The sequence below is a fragment of the Bactrocera neohumeralis genome, chromosome 4, assembly GCF_024586455.1.
Source record: "Bactrocera neohumeralis isolate Rockhampton chromosome 4, APGP_CSIRO_Bneo_wtdbg2-racon-allhic-juicebox.fasta_v2, whole genome shotgun sequence".
NCBI lineage: Eukaryota > Metazoa > Arthropoda > Insecta > Diptera > Tephritidae > Bactrocera > Bactrocera neohumeralis.
In genome coordinates, this window is record NC_065921.1 from 67,902,395 (window position 1) to 67,927,825 (window position 25,431).

General features: G+C 37.2%; 1 long non-coding RNA gene across 3 annotated transcripts in view; it reads right to left on the reverse strand.

Moving 5' to 3' along the window:
- Positions 1 to 947: 947 nt before the first annotated feature.
- Positions 948 to 25,431, reverse strand: part of LOC126757064 (uncharacterized) — a 238,134-nt gene continuing 213,650 nt past the window's right edge. Inside the window, exons 4-5 of one of the 3 annotated variants that reach the window (XR_007666680.1) lie at positions 24,895 to 24,992; positions 948 to 1,433 (exon numbers count right to left, since the gene is read on the reverse strand). This is a non-coding gene — a long non-coding RNA (uncharacterized LOC126757064). Of the gene's footprint in view, positions 1,434 to 24,810; positions 24,993 to 25,431 lie in introns of all 3 variants that reach the window. The other 2 variants (XR_007666678.1, XR_007666679.1) reach the window with 2 other exon arrangements.

The window sequence follows — 25,431 nt, forward strand, 5'->3', positions numbered from 1 at the left end:
GGAGTGTTGATACATATGGGTATCAGTAGGGCTTTTTTCTGGTACAAATATGAACCAACAGGTAAGAAGAAGCTAACAACTTTTTATATATTTTTTAGTGTTACTCATATATTTTGGAAATGTATTAGTTTATTAGTATTATATGCTTTAGTCCAGGAAGCTTATTATATGACATGATGAGCATACATCCTATAATTTTTTGCATTTCACCCTTATCTGTTAGTTTTATCATTTTTTGTTGTTGCCCTTTACACTTGTTCAATAACTCAAGTCGTTGATTAGTACAAGCGACTATATGTAAATATAAGGAATGCGGAAAGAGTTTATGGAAAATTTCCATTGCAGTGGATTGTTTTGATACATCAATTAATATTTCACTGGACCTTTGTAGTGGAATAGTTTTGGCAGGACGGAATGAATCGCTCGGCTCAAACCAATCAAAAATGCGATTGATGATATTAGGTTGAAAACATTCAGCTTCAGATTCTGTAGATGAATCCTCAGAAACATGCAATGGGTTTTGGGCTGGCTGTGATGTTGACGACTCCTGAAAATCACCTTGAATATATTCAAACTCATTCTCATTTTCTGATGCAGTTTCTTCTTCACTATCTTCAAATGATGAATCTGTTTCATCTTCACTAGGCTCATATATGAACCCGCAGAAAAATCACAGACTTTTCTCTCACTCAAAGATCTTTTCGACATAATAAACATAAACTTGTGCACTTTGGTATATAAATATACAAAATGGTACATATATATGACAAATATCAAACCTATAAAATATACACCTGCTTCAAATAAAACCTTTTTCATATTTACCTATGTTCCTCTAAGTTTCGTGCTCGGAAATAAAACAAATGTTTATGTGTCACTTCTGATTCGCCCTTGTTTTTACTAAAAATCACTTGTAATTACACATTCTGCTCCGATAACATGTGGATAAGAGACAAACTGTAAAACTTACGCCTGCCATACTTTCAAAAATATTTAGAGTTACCGGCTGGTATAATTTTATACCGTTTTTAGAGCAATTTAAGACTTTAAGGGTATTTAAAATTGCGCTGGTAAATATGTGTACCACTCGGGACGAAAGGGATAAATGTGTCAATAAATTATATAATTACATATTTGAAGTTTTTGATGTTTCTTTTATAATATTAACTAATCTTAAGTAGTTTTATAAAAATTAATTGATTAAATTAATTTGACTAAAAATTAATAATTATCTAAAAAAAATCAATAATTTCTGTGGAAAGTATTTTATAGTAATCACGTTAGCGCTAATTTCCTCCACATTCAACTAGTAATCAGTGTATTGACGTTACTTTATTATGTAACTGTTAATATTTAACATTCGTTATGTCTTCGTGTTGATTTCTGCGCTCCGAATGCATCATCCTCTCTCACACCTACGCGCTGCAATCGAGCTGCAATTAAAATGGGAGAAAGGATTAAAAAATTAAACGAATGAAAACTTCATTAAATTTGCCACCACACATTTCCCATACTTTAACACTTTCACACACATTCACACACATATGTAGATATTTAATAACATTTACACAAATACATTTACACTTTATAAGTTTATTGCTTGTAATTTAATAAAAATGCGTTTTAATTGAATGTGCTATAAAGAAATTACCACATCATCGATTTCGAACACGTACACCAGCGCAAACATACACAGCCACACATATACTGCAACTACAAGTGTTTAAATATGCACATACGCATATACATGTATGGAGATGTGTGAATGAAGCTCCATTACTTAAGTGGATATGCAACGCTTACATATGAATTTATAATGTATATATATGTGTGTGTGTGTGTATAAGCATATTTCCACACAACTTCAACGCACACACACATACAAGTGAAACGCTCAATATGCGACAGCGCGCTTACAAGCAACAGTTATGTTATACAAATATGCATGCAGTTAATGTGTGAGCGTTAATTTTTACAAGCTTACACACACACACACACACACACATATGCGCGCTTTAATAATGTTTGTACAAATTAACATTCACATTCATAACGGAGTGCTCCACTTTTTCATTATCTCGCGCATAATTTTGCGCTCGCACTCAATTGCCTTCGCGCCGTGGCATATCATTTAACATGCTCTATCGCTGCTGATCTGCACACATACATACATACAAACAAAACGTGTATGTGTGTGTGTGAATATCCGCCCCAACTCTGCTCACTGCAGTCAATTAATAAATGAAGTCAGCAAATGATTGAATTTTTATTAATAAAATTTCGAGCCACATTAACAGCTTTATCTTTACGCCAATGACAATCCTCATACGTGTGCGCACACATCCCTACATACACATACATGCACAAAAGTATGTAATTTATAGGTAGGAAAAACGTGCAAAATCACTACATGAAATTACAATTGGAAACATGCAAAATTGAAGCGAAAATCAAGCGCATAAATATATTATATATAATTATAATTACAGTTTTCTGCATAAGTATGTTCAAGAGAAGTATACATTTCAATTTAAACCCGTGCTGAGCACTCAGCTCTTCTGGAAGTATACAGGATGCTTTTTTATAGATTCAATGAGGCAATATCTTTTCCGGTATTTCTGATATTTTTGACAGCTGCTACCCAGAAGGAAGCGTCGGAGACCCTATAAAGTATATACATATGTATATAAATGATCAGTATGTCGAGCTGAGTCGATTTAGCCATGTCCGTCTGTCTGTCTGTCCGTCCGTCCGTCCGTCTGTATATATACGAACTAGTCCCTCAGTTTTGAAGATATCGTTTTGAAATTTTGCAAACATCATTTTCTCTTCAAGAAGCTGCTCATTTGTCGGAATGGCCGATATCGGACCACTATAACATATAGCTGCCATACAAACTGAACGATCGGAATCAAGTTCTTGTATGGAAAACTTTCACATTTGACAATGTATCTTCACCAAATTTGGTTTAGATTATTTTCTAAGGCAACAATGTAATCTCCGAAAAAATTGTTCAGATCGGATTACTATAGCATATAGCTTCCATACAAACTGAACACATAGTTACAAAAAGAAATGCACCTGTGAAGGGTATATTAGCTTCGGTGCAGCCGAAGTTAACGTTTTTTTGATTTCTGGATGAAATGACAGCTCTTGATTCACTTCAGGTTGCTCCTGGTCCCAAATGCGTCAATTTCGCTTGTTTGCATATCCATTGCGCTAGAAATAGATCTCATCGCTGAACAAAATTTGTCTCGCAAAGCTGTATTTTGAAATTTACATCAGTCAGAGTTTCTACGAGCGGCGCCGAATCGATTCTCCACGATCTTCGCGTACACTTTCAGCTACGGCTGTTATATTTTCTTCACTGCCTGCTGAACGTGGTTTTTTCGGTCGAACATTATCCAATTAGGAATACTGGGTCTCAAAATGAGCGATGATGTTGCGAATGGTACGCACAGTAGACCGATTATGTTGAACATAAGTTGAGCGCACAAAACACATTCTTTCCAGAACGTGAATTTCCGTAATAAAGTTGAACGGTTTGTAAGCGTTGTTCAGGCGTAAGTCTTTCCATGATGAAATGGCAAATAATACTGAATAAAGTACTTCTACTTGGATAAGCCGTTATAAGCGTTTTATTTCTTTTTGACAACCACATTTTCAAAAGCACCCTTTAGTCATAGATTATTGAATCAGTTTGCAGATGTAAGTTCCGGTAATGAAGCTGCACAAAATTTTCTAATGAAAGGGAAGGAACTACTTTGATTCTATACACTAACCATAAACTGATTTGATTAATCGGTGAGAGCGCAGACTTATATATTTATAAGACGTTCAAGAAACAACGCTTTTCCTTCGACTCTGTACTCAATACAAACAAGAAAACTAATTTATATTGTTACTTTAGATTGACCATCACAGTCACCCGACAACAATCCAATACAGAATTTTTGCCTTTTTAATTAGAACCAAAATATCAGGAGCACATTTAATATCAAAAAAAGAGTCGCCTACTCCCACTCCTGAAAATTTAGTTGGAACTTGCCATCAAAGATCAGAAGTTATAATGAACAACGCAGGAGATTGGAGCAAATATTGAACAAACGTTAGCTATCCGTATAACAAAACAATGTATTCCCAATTAAGCATAACATTTTTCCCAACAAACGCCACCTACACTTTGGAAAACAACAACTTTAGTTTTTGAAGGCACTGTATAGCTATCCTACAATTATTGAATCTGGACTATTCTTTAAAAATTAAGTGGTGATTTTCTAAGGTGATAACAAATATTGTAATAATGGTTAGATTCAGTCTGAAGCAGACATTTCTTTTTCAAGCTTCCTTCAGAGAGAGACAAACTTTTAGTGAATATGATATATATATGTTATGAAGTGATATCTGCAGCCTGAAGCGCTTAGTCTTCTACTTTTAGAAGGCAAGGCATTTGTTGCGACAACTCAAAATGAAAGTGTGGGAAAGATTCGGACAAGCAATCCGTGATGGCTCTAGTCTAACAGTCTTGTAGAGATAAGGCGGTGACCACGTACAATCAAAAGTTGTAAGGAGATATTTTTTACTGCGCTTTAGGAAATATCACGTAAGAACTATTTGTATTTATTTTGATTTACAAACACATAATACATACATACCATAGTAAAACACAACATAGTTCCAATCAAGGGAAATACACGAAGCTAAGCGGAACTCCAACTTTTCGATACCATTGCTGTAGTACGATTTGCTTCAAAATAGGCCTTAGTCTCGGCGATCCCCTCTTCATACGACGAAAAGTTCTTCACAGCGAGAATTCTTTTGAGATCTAAGAACTGGAAATAATCACTGGCGGCCAGATATAGAAAATACGGTGGTTGCGAATCCCAGTTCATAGATTTTTGCCATCGTTTTCACTGACTTGTGATACGATGCATTGTCTTGGTGAAACAGCACTTTTATTTCTTTATATGCGGTCGTTTTTCGGCGAGCTTATCCTTTGAACAATTCAATAACGCTAAGTAATAGTCGCTGTTGATGGGTCTACCTTTCTCAAGGTAGTCAATATAAAGTATTCAACGCGGATCAAAAAATATGCAGACGACATAATTTTGCCAGCTGACTGTTGCGTTCATCCTCCCGGATGACTGTTGACTTTGGAATGAAACGATGGAGTCATGTTTCATCAATTGTCACATATCGACGCAATAACTCGGGTTTATTACGCTTCTCCGAATCATCAACAGATCGTTATTTTTGGATAAAAGTGAGTTCGACACCCACATTGAACAGAGCTTTGTCATACCAAAATATTCGTTGATATCTTTAGATATTTCGAACCACTTCACTTTACGGTTATCCAAAACTATTATGTGAACTTTTTTGATGTTTTCGTAGGCGATAACCCCCTTGGGACGTCCACTGCGGTCGCCGACTTCGGTGCTCATTTCACTTGGTTTAAACTTAGCATACAAATACTTAACGGTTGACTATCCAGAAGCAGTGTCCGGCAACTCTTTATCAAGCCAAGTTTTTGCTTCAACTGGAGGATTAGCTAAATATTGTATGGATTAAATCTAGTAGCGCGATCTTGTATATATCAGGTCGGTGAGTTTTCATTTGATCTCTTGCCATCCCGGCTTCAAACAGTGCGACCATAAACAACCGGCTTTGTTCTTGATATGGACTTTGTTGACATTTTCGTTACAAAAGTATAAATTTTAGTCTCTATGAGGCGGATGTGAGTTCAGGCAGCAGTTCTTGCTAAGACTTATCTCCATAAGTCTAGTTACTAGTACTTCTACTCATATTTTCCTAACAAAGGTGTCTCACCTCACATAGCTATTCGCACCTACCTTAATAAGTTATTAAATGTAGAAGTGTGGGACACTATTTTCAAGAGATCTACGCTGGTTTTGAGCTAAAACTAAACCTCATTCCTTAAATCAAGAGGGAAGGATATCATTCAACCTCAGCTGAAACGTGGAAACATTGATGTGCCACTTAAGTCATGCCCTTAAAACTTAAGGTTCTTAGTTCAAAATAATTGTTTTCAGAGTTTGAGGTTAGAAAGCACATTGACCGAGTGCTTTAAGCGCTTTAACTGGAAAGCACACAATTAAATTGAACCTTTATCAATGTCCATCACAGAGAAGCTTGTTTTGCCACAGCAACATGCCAATGCTTTTGCTAGGAACACGAAGCACACACATACATATACGAGCACACACACACACACACACATATATTTATCGATGTATGGGCAAACAGACAAATTACGAAACGATTACTTAACCCACGGCTGGTCGATTACAATGGCATCAATTTGTGGCCAAAGTGGAATACAAACAAATTTCCGGTTGAACAAAGACAAACGGCAGCAATAACAACAAGAACAACAACGAAAGCAACAACAAACACATACATATACACGTAGTGCGGAATGCCTGTAAGCAATTGGGAGTAGTAACACGTACAACAACAAAAACAACCAACATTTGAAATGTAACAACAACAATAATAATCACATAAAACACCATCAGAAGCAGCAAAAACAGCAAATGGCAATAACAACAACAACACCAACAAATCATTCACCGTTTTTCCGTATATCAACCGAAAAACACTAAATTCCGTTAGTGGTCAACAACAGTTTGATGGAAGACCGAATGACCTACTGAGCCGCATGCAACACAATGAATGAGTGGTCTTGTTAAACTTTGCGTTATTATTATTGTTGTTGTTGTTGTTGTTGTTATTGGTGTCGTTGTTGTTGTTGTCATTGGCCGTGTTACGCCACATTGATATGGTTGTGTGTGTATGTGTGTGTTGGAGCCTTACACAAGCTCACGGGAAGCAGAAACACAACTACTGCAACAACAACAACAATAACAGCAGAAGCAGCAGGTGTATGTCCGTTGTTAATATATGTATGTGTGTGTGCACTGGCCTCCGCAGTTCGTTCACGCTCACTCGGTGCCAGCAACAGCTTTGCGGCGAATTTCGTCGGCTGACAACTGCCAATTGCCGGCTGTTGGTTGTGGTCAGTGTTCGTGCAAAATCCAATTCAATTCAAAGTAAATTCACAATTTGCCCAACAACGCACACAAATGTAGTATATGCAGAAACACAAACTCATATATAAACTAATTTAAGCACATATATACATATGTACATATATACGATTTGCCTTTAATTTCACTCAGCTTGTGTGCCGTGTAGCATACTTTTAGGCGTAGTTGGCTTTTGATTGACTGCCGCTCGGACACATACATACATTCACACATTGAGTTAATAGGTACTAGCAGCAAGTTTGAAAATGAATCTCCATACCACACATTTATCCGATCACTCTGTCTCAGAGCCGCTTGCGCTCTTTCGTTGACTTTGACCTGATCGATGTGCTTTGTCTGGTTGTTGCTCTTCAAATGCGGTTGAAATTGGTTTTGTAGGCGATTTGTCGATACTAATAGGTCAATACAGCGGTTTATACATTTCATTATATATACATACATACATATGTATATGTATATATTTACTATATAAACACAAATATACGTACATATGTATGTGTCTGTGCTTGCTCGCCCTTTAATTGTTACAAATCCTCATTAGGACCAAATAAATTTAACGCTTCATCGAGGTGGTAATGAACTGAATGCCGATTGGTTTTATACAGTTACTTTCGCTATTTCTCTAGCTGTGAATTTGTTTGTATTTTACAAATTAATTAGTTGTGTGTGACACCAAATAATTGGATTTGATTTTGAATACAAGAAATGCGGCTTTTCCAAAGATTTAACCAAAATATAGTAGTGAAATTTAATATGAGAGGCTTTGATGAACTATTCGAAAGGTTCGGCAGGTGGAAAGTCGGAAATCACTATAGAATGTATATTGTGGCTAGAGGAAAATCTCGTCGCTCTCGCTTAACTTTTGGCATTCTTTTAGTAAGCTTTGGTATATCTAATTTTATGATGATAACTCACACAACGATCGACATACAAGGTCAAGAAACAGAACTTTTTAAATATAACTGTTTCTGGTGGCGCCACCTATTGGTGGGTATATGAAATAAAAAGCTTGATCTCTTGTTGACATTTCGTAAAAATTTTAAGACAATTGGATAACTACAATCGATGTTATCGATCAAAAAGTGACAGCAGCTTTTGGTCATCGGCCGTAAAATGCAAAGAGCAAATATTAAATTTTGTTTTAAACTTGGGAAAACGTTTACTGAAACATTTCAAATGATGAAAAAAAGTTTATGGTGATCAGTGCCTATCTCGTAGTAATGTGCATGAGTGGTTTAAGCGATTCCAAGAAGGTCGTGAGGACCACTGTGACGATCAGAAGTCGGTCGTCTTCAGAAGTCAAAAATAAAGACAATGCTGATTTGTTTTTACGATTCCGAGGGTATTGTACACCGAGAGTTCGTCCCACCTGGCCAAACAATTAATGCTGTGTTTTACCTTGGTGTTATGAAGCGTCTTTTGTCACGCATTCGTCGTGCTCGACCACAATACCGTGAGGCAGGGTCCTGGCGCCTGTTGCACGATAATGCGCCGTGTCATCGGTCGACGCTTGTCACTGATTTTTTGACAAAAAACTCCATATTAACCATTAATCACTCACCCTAATCACCTGATCTGGCACCCTGTGATTTTTACCTATTTGGAAAACTTCATTTGCCCATGAAAGGACACTGGTTTCAGGACATTTCAACTATCCAAAAGGCGACGACAGATATTCTCAAGAGCATTCCGAAAAATGACCTTAAACACTCATTTGAAATGCTAATTGACCGGGCTAAACGCTGTATCGAAGCACAAGGAAACTACTTTGAATAAAAAAATATAACTTTTGAAAAATATTATTTTTTGTTGTTTTTTTAACAGTCCTGTTTCTTTTGCAACAGACCTTGTATTCGGGAATAACGAAAATAATTACATGTGGTATAGGGTTTTTGTTTTTTTTTTGTTTCCGAAGCGGTAATCTTTCGTTGATACCGATACTTCATGGTATGCAGTATGTGCAATTCGTACTAGTCACTAACGGTGCACCTCATTCGGCACCACGCCTAATCAGTATTATCTTACTAGATTGGACGTACTAAACAGTTCGTACTAGATCCTTAACTCCATCATATGCAGCTTTGTGGAAAGGCCCTGCAGGGCCAGCTTTGGCTCACGTCATTAGCTCAATGGCTCTAGTTTCACTGCTTCTCAGTTATTCGGCTCTTCTCAGCTCTTGCAGTATTAGAGCTTTCGTCCTCACCATGGTATACCATACTTGTCTCGTTTTCAGCATAAAAGGCACTATACGATCAGGTGTTATTTGGCCTGCCACTTCTATCTACAGATTCTGCCGTTTTGTTCTCGGGCTGTATAAATATGTATGTTCCGCATTTTCACTACTACGACCATAGAAAGAGCAAGTAACACCATTGTCATGCCCGTACCTCTTCAGGAACTCTCCAAAACATCAGTGTCCTATTAGAAACTGCGTTATGTAAAACTCTTTCCCGCCGTGCTTTCGTTCCACCCATGCTTGTACGTAGGTTGCTATATATATTTCTGGCCTAATAATGTAAATAGGCATATTTATCAACGAAAATGTTTTTTTTTTTTTCTTTTTTTTGTCGATTGCTGTTTTGTTTCGGGCACATACGCATAGATCCATGATTCGTCATAAACGTCTTTTGAAGCACCGCGATCGTATTTTTTCAGCATTTCTTTACACCAATCCACACGAGCCTTTTTTTGAGCGATTGTCAAATTGTGCGGGATCCAACGAGAACAAACCTTTTTTACGGCCAGGTGTTCATGCAATATCGAATGTATGCTGGTGGGAGAAATGCATAGGCATGCCTCTATCTGAAGGTATGTTCCATGACGGTCTTGCATTATCAGTTCACGTACGGCATCGATGTTTTCTGGCACAACGGCTGTTTTTGGACGACCTTCACGGAATTCGTCTTTGAACGAGTGTCGGCCACGATTGAATTCGTTGTACCAGTTCCTCACAGTGCTATAGAATGGTGCTTCATAGCCATACAAAGATTTTAGTTCATCGATGCACTCTTGTCGTGATAATCCACGTCGAAAGTTGTGAAAAATGATCGCACGAAAATGTTCACGAGTTAATTCCATTTTTTGGCCGAGATGAATTTTTTAATTCCCTGTAAATAAAACAATTCACTATTAAATGACAAAACGTTCTGAGTGATGTTATGCTAAAAATGTCAAACTTTCCAATGGAAATGTCAGATTGCACCTGGCAACACTTAGTTTTGCCCTAGGCCAGAATATACATAGCAGCCCTCGTATATTTCCGATTAATCGGGACATGATTCTGGATACGTTCACATTTACACGGGCAATTTTTCCGCACACTTTCTTAAAGTGGACTTTCTAGGTGAGTCTCGCGTCTATCATTACACTCAGGTACTTTAGTGCTAATTGTGTTGTAATGCTATGTCCGTCAATATTTAGTGAGATATTTGTCAATTTTTGTCTGCTTATATTGGCATTTTCCGCAAAAGCTGTGAGCTTCTTAACTGTGTCAACGGTTGAGCATCTTTTACGGAAACCGTATTGATTGTTTGATAGGCTGCAGGCCTCCTATTCTAGGCGGTTTTCTAGTTGGTCACACATAATCCACTCCAGCATTTTACTTATTGTGTCGATCATGCATAGTAGGCGATAAGAACTAGGTTACTCTGCTGGTTTGTTTGACTGTAGTAGCACTAGACATTACATTTTTCCTATCATGGGGAAAATCCCTTCTCGTAGTCAAAGTGTAAATAGCTCCATAAATGGTTTTGTGTTGTTTTGTGTGGTATTTGACTGTGGGCTTTAGGGCCATGTTCGGGATTTTATCAAAGCCTAGTGCTTTGGAATTACCGAACTTCGAGATCCTTTACTTGTGCTGCAACTGTTGGCTCTGCTTTTTGAAAAAGTAAACTGCCGCCTTCTTGACTTTGTTTAGGAATATCGTTTCTACCACATTCCTATGCAAAAAGGAACAGGTCGGTGCTTGTACCTTGCCCCCTCCTATCTTTCCTATTACGATTTTATATACCACGCCCCAGGGGTCTTCGTTCACTTTGTTGAATAACATTTTAAAACAAGAAGTTTTGCTCGTTTTTATCACTTTTTTCAGGTCACTGCGCTTTTTCTTGAAAATTTCCCTGAATCTCATTTAATCGCCGCAGCCTATGCTGCGTTGATATCGGCTTCCATAAAGGGGCTTTGAACGTACATATAGAGAATATAGAGAGCGTACGCAGATAAATAATGTCATGGAGAGCATCAAATGTTTTGAACACAACAATTAAACGGTATATCGTGATATAAAAGTCTTACGGTAGTGTATCAAAATGGCTAAAAGGCGCGCTAAGTGAGCCCAACGGGGCCCAACCGGAAGGCTGAAATTTCTATATTTGGTATATGTGAGCTAAGATTAATATTGACCCGATTATCAATTATTGCCATCATAACATACTATTCCTAAAAACAGATGCACGCAAGATTTGCGATAGCTCACATTTTGACAAATATAGAAGGCATACTACTATGATCAAATTGAAAAGTAAATTTTGTCCATCTCATTTCCTTCAAAGTAATCCCCTCCAGCACCAATATACCTATGCCAACGTTATAATAGCACTTGGAAAAACCTCCCGATGTGATGGCCATCAAAGCCTCCTTCGATTGAGTTTTTATATCCTCAATTGACTCAAAGCGGTGTTCGCGGTGGTTGTGGCACGACATTAGTTGAAAATGTGGCGAAATAATCACGAATAACCAATGCAATATGAGATGGTGAATTATCGCACTTTTTTGTTCAATAAATTCAGACATAGTAAATATCGAAGAATTCTACTAAATACTAACGAATATTTTGACGTGAAATTTAGCATAGATGTCACTAACAGTACTACCAACTTACAGAAAAAAAAAACTTACCGATTCGAAAAACACGCGAAGTATATGTAAATTCACCAATGTTGATATTATATGCGCTCTCAAGTATCCTCTGAAAACCCGGACAGTCAGGAAGGAAGTGTTCAGTTGTTTCTATCTCATCTTCAGCCTTACAGCATGGACGCCATTAGGGCGATGCCCGGTTAAAACCTGCAGAACGGGAGAAAGGCTAGCCTTACTGAGGGCAAAGAGATCACTATATCTCTTGCGATCGATCTTGAGCATAAACGATTTTTCGACAGTGCAAAATGGAGGATACGAGAGCACCGCCCAGCTCCCATTCTACTGATGCTAGCTGAACAACTTTAAAATTTTTTGCGTTTCGGTTGTGGCCTGATTGATGATGCTATTGATAATGAGACTAGGCTCTCCTTGATACAACCCTGAGCGCACTGTTAATGATATCAAGGCTAGTATTGCCACCCTACTACATCTGAGTGCATGGTCACTTCTCAGTTTTTGAGCTCTAAAACTTTGCACACGAATTTTCCTTCTCAAAAAGATGCTCCTTTTCGAAACTGCAGTTATCGGACATACACACTAAACGTTCAAAATCAAGCTCTTGTAAATCGTTGTTTTTATACTCTCGCAACGAAGTTGCTAAGGAGAGTATTACAGTTTTGTTCACATAACGGTTGTTTGTAAGTCCTAAAACTAAAAGAGTCAGATATAGGGTTATATATACCAAAGTGATCAGAGTGACGAGTAAAGTTGAAATCCGGATGTCTGTCTGTCCGTCCGTCCGTCCGCGCAAGCTGTAACTCGAGTAAAAATTGAGATATCATGATGAAACTTGGTACACGTTTGTTGGCTCCATAAGAAGGTTAAGTTCGAAGATGGGCAAAATCGGTCCACTGCCACGCCCACAAAAAGGCGAAAACCGAAAACCTATAAAGTGTCACAACTAAGCCATAAATAAAGATATTAAAGTGAAATTTGGCACAAAGGATCGCATTAGGGAGGGGCATATTTGGACGTAATTTTTTTAGAAAAGTGGGCGTGGCCCCGCCCCCTACTAAGTTTTTTATACATATTTCGGAAACTAATATAGCTATGTCAACCAAACTCTATGAAGGCGTTTCCTTCAGGCATTTCCATACACAGTTCAAAAATGGAAGAAATTGGATAATAACCACGCCCACCTCCCATACAAAGGTTATGTTCACAATCACGTGGGCGTGGCGTCGCCCACTTATGGACCAAAAACCATATCTCAGGAACTACTAATCTAATTAATTTTACAGCAAAATAAAAAAATATGTAAATGACGGATAATGAAATCTCCATTATCACTTTATTATGCGAGAGTATAAAATGTTCGGTGACACCCGAACTTAGCCCTTCCTTACTTGTTTTTTTGAAGAAACATCTTCACAAAACTTTGCACGGATAACTTGACCCCTATAATATCTAAAGAAATGTTCCAGATCAGATCACTACATTATACAAGGCCATACAAGCTGATCAATCAAAATCAAGTTCTTGTATGGAAACATTTTGCTTGAAGAGACCTCTTCACGAAATTTGGCATGAATTATCGTTCAAGGCCATGATATAATATCAAGGGGTATTTTGTGAAGAGTATTCTGGCGTTGGTGCAATCGAAGTTAACGTGATTTCTTGTTATATAGTTAATGCCATTTAACTTTTAAAGACTACTCATACGTTGTTAGGTCCACAAAAAGTTTAGCAGACTTTAGCAAATTTTCAAAAAAAATGTCGTAATTTCTTTTTTGTGAGTACCTGTGGATCTTAGACTAAGTATGCCACATATTGTAATCAATTCTCTTCGCTGCCAACTGCAATCTCTTTTATGTTTTTGTTATATTCAAAAGCATAAAAATGACTGCACCTTTTCCAAACTGTATTTGCTTCACTAAACAAATATAAACAGCGCTGAAATACGTTTGCCTTCTATTTATAAATGAACGGTACGGCGCTGACTTCAATCAGCTTGTTGCACATTTTGTTGCGAATTTGCCAAAGTCAAATTGAATTGAATAAAATTGCACAAATAAATGTACTTCTCTATAAAGATTTACTTCGCATACTTCGCTTTTATTATTTCAAATATAAAGGGCAATGAAAGAATAGAGTCAGGCAGAGCAATAGATACTTGAAGACCAAGATGTTGAGCCAAGATGATGGACGAAGGCAAAAGCGAAGACGAAGACGTTGCAGCGCATGGAATGGCCACTTCGCTTTGACTACACTACAGTTGTCCAAATGCAACTTCATTCGAACATAACTCCACTCAACTCAACTCAACTCGACTCTACTAAACTGAATGCAACTCAAGTCAACTTACGACAAACAGCGGCACAAAATGGTGGCGCGATGGACCGAGAGCGGAAGTGGAGTGGTGGAATTGTGAATGGAAGTTTAATAAAAATGGACGCTGTCGGCAAAGAGCTAGCAGCTGCGGAGAGTATGGAACTAGCTCAGAGTACAAGTATGATACCACCACAAATGTTTGGGTTCAAGAGGTGGCTTTGCAGTATGGCCCGTTGGAAGAAAGTCGGCGCGGTGCCTAGAGGTAGTAGCACAATACCAAACAATTCGCCGCTTTGACAACCCATGAAACGACCGAGAACGTGGTGAATGACCAAAGCACTGTCGAGTGGTCGCCTTCACTTAACGGACAAAGCGCAGCCGAAAGCAGAACGGACTGTGAAAGCACAAGCATATTTCAGCGTGTTGCTGTGTGTGTGCGTTACTTCATATGCCAAAGCAATCGCTTCATCAATTGCGCAAATACTTGAAGCAAATAAACTTAGTTGCTGCTGCTGGCAACTAACGGCAACGGGCGCTCGAACTTCTTTCGAGTCCAGCGCCAAGTTGCCGCTGTAGTCTGCGCCAGCCGCTGGCTTGCTTTGCAATTGTTGTTGGCATATACATGTGTGTACATGTATGTTGCATCGCCTCCTCTTGTTGTTGTTGTTGTTGTTTGACAAGCCAGTGTTGTCGTCGAATTGAAAAAATATCATTCAATAAGTGAATCAATGATAGAATAACCAGCTCACGCTGCAAGCTGTCGGCGCTGCATGGCGAACGCAAGCTATAACCCCAACAAATTGGTAGCAATGAACTCGACGACTTAGTTGGCAAGATGATATTTCATTTTTATTTTTTCAATTATTCAATATATTTTTGATTTTTACACAAAAAAAAAATTAGAAACTTGTCAAACGTCTTATATGCGCCATGAGGCAATATTTAGTGCATGAAGGAATATTAAAGCTGAAAGTCGATGTACATAGTCTTCAAGAGACTCAGTGCATTGAGAAGAAGCTTCAATTTGCTTGAACGTTATGTTAAATTTCATACGAATTGAAATCAAAAGCAAACCTGGTGAGCCAAGCATTAAGAAACAATGCCTTTCTAGAAAAGTACCTAGGACTATGGATTAGCCAAGGAAGGGAATATCTCCTTTCTCAGTTTGTGTACTTGTAAGATCCTGTAATGTGTTTGGTGGCTACATCTGACAAGACAGCTATCACAGATTTCTGAAGAAATGTACGAGTACTACGGTAATTTTCACGTTGTCGGCACAGTTCACAGAATTTAAATTCGGGAACTGCACCACATAAGGAATGTTGTCTCACTAAAAGTTAACAGTGGAAAGACAGCAAGTAGAATCAGAGCTCCGTTACTTTAGATCTATTAGTTTAAATTGCGAAGGTATAAATTACCTAGCGCAATGAGACTAAATTTTGGCGCTACGGATAGTCTTAATTGCCGCCTTAATATCCAATAGACTGTTTATGGACTTGATGGTTTGAGCAGTAGCCCACTTGACACCTTCTATTATACCCAGAATTTCGTCCTCAAAGACTTAATTGTAGTCATTTAGTTTGAACCTGCTTTCTGTCTATGAATTACTACAGAAGAAGCGCGTTCATGTTCCTGTTTTACCCTTTGATCTGTCAATAGAATATGTAGATTTCGTTGTTGGAACTGTCGATCACAGCACCATTGGTCCAATCTCGTCTACCCTCAGTTGATGAGAACGATGTGCTTAGTTCCTTGTGAGTATCCTTTTTTCGGTCGGTTTAATGCGATAATAATGCCAATAACCATAAAACTGCAGCATACATCGGTATGGGGCGGATGGCACTTGTATAGAGTCACCACACATGGTCTATTACCCCACTTTGTGGCACCGGCTTTTGGAAGAGGTTCTCAATATGCCCCCTCTAGTTTAGTTTTATATCTATACATTTCAAAGAACTCTAAAATACTATAGATATACCCCTTAAGGATGAGAGATTGAATTGCGTAGCTCTCGTTCTTCTTGTGAAAAAAACAGATCTCAGTTTTCTCCGGATTAACAACTATCCGTAACCCTCCACCTGGTCGGAGATCTAAAGTAGTAACTTTTTTGAGGAAATTCGCAACACATTAAACACCATTACCTTGAAAGAGTGATTATTTGAGCCGATGTTTATGCAAAACAAAATGAAAGAGTCGACGAAGATATAAATACGAGTATCTAATGAAATTTGTGGAATCTCGAGTGCTTAAGGAAGATAAGGCGATTTTAAACTCATCGTGGTCAGACGGTACGATTAATGTTATCGAATACACTCAAGGGTATTATTATGATTCGAGTTTTACTTAGCAAATAAATAACAAACAATCTTGATCCGCAATTCTGCTGTCTTCGCAAAGAAGGTGAAGTCATGCGGAGTCATTTATAGAAGCAAATTAGACATAGAAAAAATAGGGATGTTGGATAATACCTACTCATGACTTTCCACTCCCTGCATTATATACATACATCTTTCAAACTTTAGTCTGCAGTAGGTAAACCTATGGCGGAGCCTATGGATTGCCGACCGAGCTATTCAAGTACGGCGGCGAAGAACTGATAAGGAGCATGCACCAGTTCCTTTGTAGAATATGGTCGGACGAAAGCATGCCCGACGATAAGAATAAGGTTGTGTAAACTGACTTTGAGCAAAAACAAAAGCTCGTCAGGATCTGGAAGAACCTCTTCGAGGTGTTCGATATCAAACGAGGTTTCAGACAAGGCGACTCCCTATCGTGCGACTTTTCAATATACTGTTTGAGAAAAGATTTCGAGCTGCAGATCTGAATAGAGAAGGTAAAATCTCCTATAAGATTGTACAGCTGCTGGCGTAGGTCCCTGATTGAACTCAACATCCGAGCCATTAGTTTTGCTTTCTCCGGACTGGATAAAGAAGCGAAGCAAATGGGTCTGGTAGGGAACGAAAGCAAGACGAAATATCTCCTGTCATCAAACAAACAGTCGTCGCACTCGCGACTTAACCTCGCACGTCACTACTGACAATCATGACTTAACGTAGATAATTTCGTCAATCGTGGAACCCTTATTAACACCAACAACAACGTCAGCTTCGAAATCCAACGCAGAATAACTCTTGTCAACACGTGCTACTTCGTGCTGAGTAGGCAATCGAGAAGTCAAGTCCTCTCTTGACGAGCACAGATCAAACTCTACTAGTCACTCATCGTCCCCATCCTACTATATGGAATAGAAGCATGGACGATGAAAACATCTACTTTACGAGTTTTCGAGAGAAAGGTTCTGAAGATTTATGGTACTTTATGTATTGGCGACGGTAATAGCATGTGATGGAACGATGAGCTGTGTGAGATATACGACGACATTGACATACATAGTTCAGCGAATTAAGAGACAGCGGCGGCGCTGGCTAGGTCTTGTCATCCCAATGGACGAAAGCACTCCATCTCTGCAAGCTCGTTGGAAGCAGAGAAAGAGGAAGACCTCCACTCCATTGGAAGACCTGGCGAAAAAAAGAAGAAGATAAACTCTTGTTAAAAAGGAGACAATAAAATAATTTTGACACTTCATCGGTTGGTCTTATCTCTGAACGCATATATTGATTTAAAAAGAGTAGGAGTTCAGATGTAGGATATGGTTGAAACTTCTCTTAAAGAAGCATTCTTGAAAGAAACCTCCAAATATCTTGCGGAGAACAACTCTGTCGAATGCTCCAAGCTCTTTCTCATCCCGGATCGTCGTCGTCCATGTTTCTGTCCTTTATAATAAGATGGGAATAATTAAAGATATGGTTCGTCGAAAGAGGGATCTGCTTCTCAATTGCCTACTGATTGTAATGTAGCACCTGTTGGCAAAAGTTATTCTGCGATAGATCTTCAGTCTTAGATTATTAGTGAAATTTATTATGGTTACGAGATATACAAATCCTTAAATTTTTCAAATTTATAGTTGGCAACAGCGACGCGAGGAATCTTTGAATGTGGCCTCTAGGCGCACCATAAGACCAATTTCTTCATATTCCTTTTCTAGGTTGGAAAAAGCTGCACTGACGGCTCTGTTGTTAAGGCCGACAATGTCAATATTATTTGCGTATCCCAACAGCATTGCTATTTTAGAGTAGATAATGTCACTAGGTTTCAGATTAGCGATCAATCGGTTCTTGCAGCATTATATTGAAGAAGCTGGTCGTGAGGGAACTGCCTTGTCTAAAACATCGCTTGGTATCAAACTGCGCGATTTTGACAGAGCTAAGGGCTAATATCGAAAGAACCTTATATACAATGCTAAGACGGCTGATCCGCATTAATTAGTGCAGTCTCTCTCTTTGTGGATATGGCCGATCATCCAACCAAATCATGCTTAGCACCAGGAATATGCGCTTTTCCAGCTCCTCGCCTGCCGCTTTAGTAAACCGGTAGTCCATAGACCTCTGGAGTTTTGTTGTTCTTAAACCATCTTAGAGCTGTTTTCACCCCGTCTTGGTCAAGAGGCGTATTGAAAATGTTGTCCAGGTAGGTTACTGGTGCGGATTTTATGAAATAAGATTTTGATCTTGATTTTGAGCGATCCGTTTTTGTGGCAGCTATATCCCAGTTTAATTGTAATCTTCAGATCAGCTTCTAGGAGAAAAAAGACGTGTGCTACATTTTATATCGATACCTCGAAAACTAAAGAACTAGTTTCCGTATATAAGTACATACAGATGAACATGACAGATATATAGTACGTGCGGGGTATAAGTATATGATCTAAATTCTGCGAAAGTATGCGGATTTGGCATAGAGCTATAAAACTATATTTTTGTAATGATGTAAGGACACTATACCCTCAACCTATTTAATAAATTTAAAAAATTCGTCTCTACATTATCGACTTTAAAAACTTTATAAAAGCTTAGTAACTTTAAAAGTTCCACTTTTAAGTGAACTCACTTCACTGCCACACATAAACTGGCCTCTATTTTGAACTATGACAAACAAAGGACAGGTCCAAACAGAAGTCCTTCATTAATCACAATGCGGAAGAGGGGTGAGAGGCTGGCCACCAGTGTTTTGTTGTACGTTTTCACTTTTGCAGCAGTTCAAATTTGAAAATGTCATTAATAAAGCAATATCGAAACAGAAAAAATCTAAAACAACAACAACGAACAAAAACCGCAAACCATGACAGACGAACAAGCGGAGAACAAAACAATCGATAAACAGCAGCGAGTAAAGTGGTCAGAAGGGACCTGCGGAGAAAACCAGAAATTAGACTAAACAATGAGGTAGAATAATGAATGAAAGTTGTGAAGAAAATGAGGGGAGAAGAGTACATGAAAAACGACCAACGGTATATAAAACAATAAAGATATGATGTATTCGGGCATTAGGGTGCAACTCAAAGAAGTAAATGAAAGATTATTTGAAATGGTGCTGTAATTAATTGCTCGGTCTAATATTTGAAAAATAAATTGCAGGTCCGCAATGAGAGATGAGGCTAAGGGGATGTTTTCTATCTGATTAAAAGTTCAGGTTTACTTCACAAACACCAATCTATACTAAGTACAATTGGTTATCGACAGAATTTAGTTTTGCCTCGTTAGTGTAACCCGAAATTGGTAGCACAAGGTTAGATATACAACGCAAGGAGTAGATACTTCCGAGTAGAAAGCTCAATGCAGAAGTCAGGGAAGGGAAGAAGCCGGCTGAGATGTCAGCTCAAACTTCGTTAGGAGACGAGGTTGCTACTAACGAGAGGCATAGAGATTTTGTGGTTGCTCTCGGGTGCCACAGTCCATGAAGACTCGGACCAAGAAAGCGCTGTGAGCATAAACGTAGAGAAAGAAGCAGAACTGCTTCACTCTCCTAAACAAGGAACCGAGGGAATCAACTCTGGCAACAAGAGAAGACCCCAGCCAAGCAAGAACGGCCTGAAAGTAAAAGCGTGATACCAAGTGGCGGTGGCAATATGTAATCGAATCAAGCTAAAAATAGTAAAGATGCAAATGTTGGGCACATTTCGCAACATGCAACTGTTCTAGTGCGCGGATCAAGTGTGTACGAACCATATTAATATAAATTATATCGCTTAAAAGGGGCAGTGTTCGAAAGAGCGCGAACCGAAGGCACTGCCGTAAAAGAGAAAGTGTAGGGACGTAGCCGAGAAGCTAAGCGTACACATCCGTCATTTGAAGGAACAGAAGGCTTTAGCGTAGTCAAAGCACTTAAATGAAAGAATGACGCTTCGCTGATACTGGGACACTGTGAAAGCGCCACGGAACCTGTCGGCAAAACTCGAAGCCAGAGATAGTGAATAGCGACATTTCATCGGCGCCTAAAGCGAAGATCAGCTCACCTCATGTGGCAGACCCGGAACATCCGAACCTGCCGACTAGCAAGAGGAATATTTTGAGCAGTAAAACACCTGTGTTTTCAGATGGAGACCAGCTACATTCTCCAGATCAATAAGAAGGCAGACGCAATTCAGTCGATATGAAGTGCATGAAATGTCACGAGTAGGACACCAGCATTGGCAAGGCAACGAATCAAGCTCAGCATAATGGATCGCGCCTAAAGCGAAGTTCAAATCACCTCATGTGGTTAAGTGCAGACTAGCATATAGAGTATGTTGAGCATTCCGAAGTCTGTGATTGAATTTGAAGAACAGCTGCATCCTCCAAATCAGTATGAAGGTGGTAGACATGCACTCGATGTGAAATGCATGGAATGTCAAGGGCAAAACACCCACATCGGCAAAGCAACAAATCAACCATTTGGGGGCCGTACGGTATGATACAATATGTATCGTCAATGAGGCCGCTGAACCTGCTGAAATTCCCGTCAAGAGTTGCCATCCTAAGGGACGACTACTATTCATGGACTATGTAATAGTATTCGACCCGGCATCGCTAAGGACCAAAACCAGTCGTATTTTTTATATTTTTAAGGCTTAGAAAAGTCGTTTTTTTATTACACTTTCTGTATTTAAGTACCACCCTAATATATGCATACATATATAATATAACATTGCGTATTTAACAATGCTTATGCTGGCGCATCAAATTGCTGATGACCCAATTTTTGGTTGCAGTTCAATGCTGCGAACCCTCTATACAAGCACATCAACGCTGACACATACACGCATACATACAAACAAATACAACAATTCGCTGTAATTGCGTATAAATGAAGCGGCGTATATAAGCTGTGTTTTCTGCAATTTTTTTGTTTGCAATTTACAAAAACATGCATTTGTGTATGTGTGTGTGCACATATGTGAGTCTTTATGTGTTAGTAGATAGTAGCACAACGATAACAATCATTTATTCATCCAACCAAACACACAATTATTCAAGCGCTCATTTATTTATGTAAACACACGCACATACACATATCTAGTTATAAATGTAGTTGTGTCCAAAACAAGTGTGCCAGCGTTAACAACAACAACAACAACAGAACGTTCTTTTGTAGAAACAAGCACTTTTGCACTCGCCTATAATATAAAAAAGGTAATAAATCGAAATCGAAAAAACAATTGGCACACACAGCCGGGCAGGCCGTTAGTCAGTCGCTCAGCCCGTCATACAGTCATTCATTCAGTCGCACATTCGCTCATTCGCTGTACAATCAAACTACAACTCATTGAACTGTGAAGAATAAAATCGCTTTATTATCCTTTTGCGTATAATGTGAGTGTTAAGTGTGTGTGTGTGTTTGTGTACCAATATATATGTATTGAAAAATATTGCCAAATATTCACTGGCTCTAGCTGCTCATGGCCTACATCTGAGCCGTGTGGTATATCAGACAGTGGCGGTTGCTTAACTAGACAGCGGACCTGTTCAGGAAAGGAGACTTGAAGAAGTTTCTTTTAATACATATTAGGGTAGAGAATGGAAGATTGATAAATTTCGTGAAAATCTTTTTCATGTCAAATATATCGGTAAAATCATGGAATGGGACGATGACTATCATAGTCCAGATTACAGCTTGAATATGTGTTCGGAGACATTCTAGCTGAATTTATTTAATAAAATAATTAATCCATTTTATTGGAAAAAAAAGATTTTTATAAGTTTATCATTAATGTAAAGACGTCGTTAGCAGCGTTAGATTCAGATAGAATAACCTTTCTACTTCATTTAAGATATTTCTTGTGTCTTTCTCGTTATGGAGGTGAGTAAATAATATGAAAACATCAAACTTATCAACTTAATCACTTAAGACCCGAAAAAAAGAGGAAAGTAAAATTTTCCAAAACATAATAAAATCAAAATTTTTACACAATTTCATGTTTAAGTCGGTAAACCATTAACGTAGAAAAAAATAGTTGGCACGCTTTATCGAGGAATGTATTTCATGTAAATATGCAAGGTCAGCTCCCTAAAGTTAAATAAATATCTGTAACTCTTATCAGCTGTCCCAACCTATGAGTTCGCAAAGTTATTTCGGCCGAATCTGGATGGTTGCGGCTCGATCACTGTTCGGCTGTAACAAAATCGATTTTTCTAATCGATAATTATAAATAAACTTTTATTCGACATAATCGATTTTTTTTACAGATATAGTAATAAATTGATTTATTGATACCAGACTTTTTGATCGAGTTATTGATAATAAATCGATTTAATTATTAATTTATAAATTTTAAAATTTTATAATAAAATGTTTCAAAATTTGGTAATAAATCGGTTTAATTTAAAAATGAAACTTCACCATCATAATCGATTAACTCCAAATTCGCTTTTTCTTATCTTTATTTCAAAACTTGACAATAAATCGATTTCAAACTTTTATTTATCGTAATATACTAGTGTAAAAATTCGGATATTCTTATCGATTTTTTAAAATTTGATAATAATTAGATTTCAATTATAAATAAACATTATCGATCAATTCCAAATTCGATTTTTCTTATCGATATTTTAAAATTGGAAAATACAAAAATGTTATTTGTACTCGCATTTATCGTAATCGATTAATTTCAAAATTCGGCATTTTTAATCGATATTGTAAAACTTGATAAGAAATCGATCTAGTTCAAAAATTATTTTATTTGGTAATAAAATTTGCTTATAAATTGATGTAATATATAAATAAGTTTTTAAAATCAGAATCGATTAACACCAAATTCGATTTAGTATCGATATTTTAAAATTTTATAATAAATACACGTTTATTCTAAAAAAATATATCATAATCGATGAATCCAAAATTCGATTTTGTATCAATATTTTAAAATTTGAAAATAAAATGATGTTATTTGTAAGTAAACTCGTATTTATCATAATCGATTAGTTTCAATATTCGATATTTCCAATCGATATTGTAAAACTTGATAAGAAATCGATTTGGTTCAAAAATTTTTTATTTGATAATAGAATTTGCTTACAAATTGATGTCATTTATAAATAAGTTTTTAAAATCAGAATCGATTAACACCAAATTCGATTTTGTATCAATATTTTAAAATTTTATAATAAATAGATGTTTATTCTAAAAAGATATAACATAATCTATTGATTTCAAAATTCGAGTTTTCTTATCGATATTTAAAAAATTTATAATAAATCGTTGTATAGTAACTTAAAAATTAACTTTTAAAATCACAATCGATTAATTCCAAATTCGATTTTTTTATCGATATATTAAAATTTTATTATAAACCGATTTCAATTATAATTAATTTATTTTTTATCGTAATCGATTAACTTCAAAATTCTATTTTTCTGCTCGATATTTAAATTTTGATAATAAATCGATCATATTCGATTAATTTAAAAAATCGATTTTTTTACCGTTATTGTAAAATTTTTTAGTAAATCGATTTAATTCATAAATAAAATTTTTTATGTCGCAATCTATTAATTTTAACTTTCGATTTTTATGCTGTAATTAAAATTAATTAAAAATTAATTAAAAATTTGGTAATAAATCAATTTAATTCATGATTAAACATTTATTTGGCGTAATCGATTAAAAGTAATAAACAATTAATATCAGATATTTTCTAACTTCTTATTATCAAGCTAATGCGATCGATATTTTTTGCGATTTTTACCGTAATTTTTGGAACTTTTTAGAAAAAAATTGCTCTCAGCTGGACCAAATGTTTAAAGTCAATCGATACTTTTTTCGCTTGTAATATATTTTTACCAATATGATAAAACTTTTTTATGGATATAAACCAATAAAATCAAATATTTTTCATGTTGGTATTAATATTACGCACACCACTGTAAGTGATTATATATTTCCACTAAATCTTGTTGTTTTTCCGCCGCTGTCCGAACAAATGACTATTTAATGCAGCCGTATATCATCATTTTACCAGACCTATTGTTAAGTGTGTGGCGCTGACACCGACGGTTATTGTGGAATTTTTTGGCAATACGCACAGTTGCCATTTTTTTCACATTCTCTGCGCGCACGCGATATAAATATAGTCCAATGAATGAATACAAACAAAACAATTATTTTTCGCTTTTTGGCCATCGTGTATGCCTTTCACTTTAGGCCGCTCTCCGCTCACCCCGCTGATAGTCTGCCTTACCTACACTTTTTATCCAACATTTTTCTTTGGGGGGTTTTCAGCCTGTCGGTATAGTGTGATTCGTATTAATACCAGTTGATTTACCATTAAAGCTGGCGCCACAGTCTGGTTTCACGACGCGTTCCATGTGAGAAATTTGCTGCTCGCCAAGTTCAGTGACCTCTCGACAAACCAATGGCCAGCTTTAAATTGTGAAAGAAAAAGAACGAAAGTAGTATGTAAGTATAATAATTCGAGTGTAGTCCTTACAATCATAATGATGGTAGCTGAGTCTAAAAGCAGTCTGTGAGGACAAAAAATTCGTCTCAAATTCCCTTACTCTTATCTTATAAACTTATAGAATTATATCTAGAACTTCTTATTATTTAACATATCCGATCAAAAAGCTTTTACTTACATTACTATATTTTTCGTTTGAATAGTAGTCTTACCACAGACCTATTTGAAAAAGGACACACATGAGAAAAATTCAACAAACCACAATTTTCGCAATCTTTTCATGACTTGACTTCGGTCTTGACGGAATTATAGTGTGACGTTCTTATTGGGATCTTCCACCAATGCTTTCCACCAACTGCTTGGTTACATCCTCTTTTCTGTAATACCAATAATTCTAAGTCT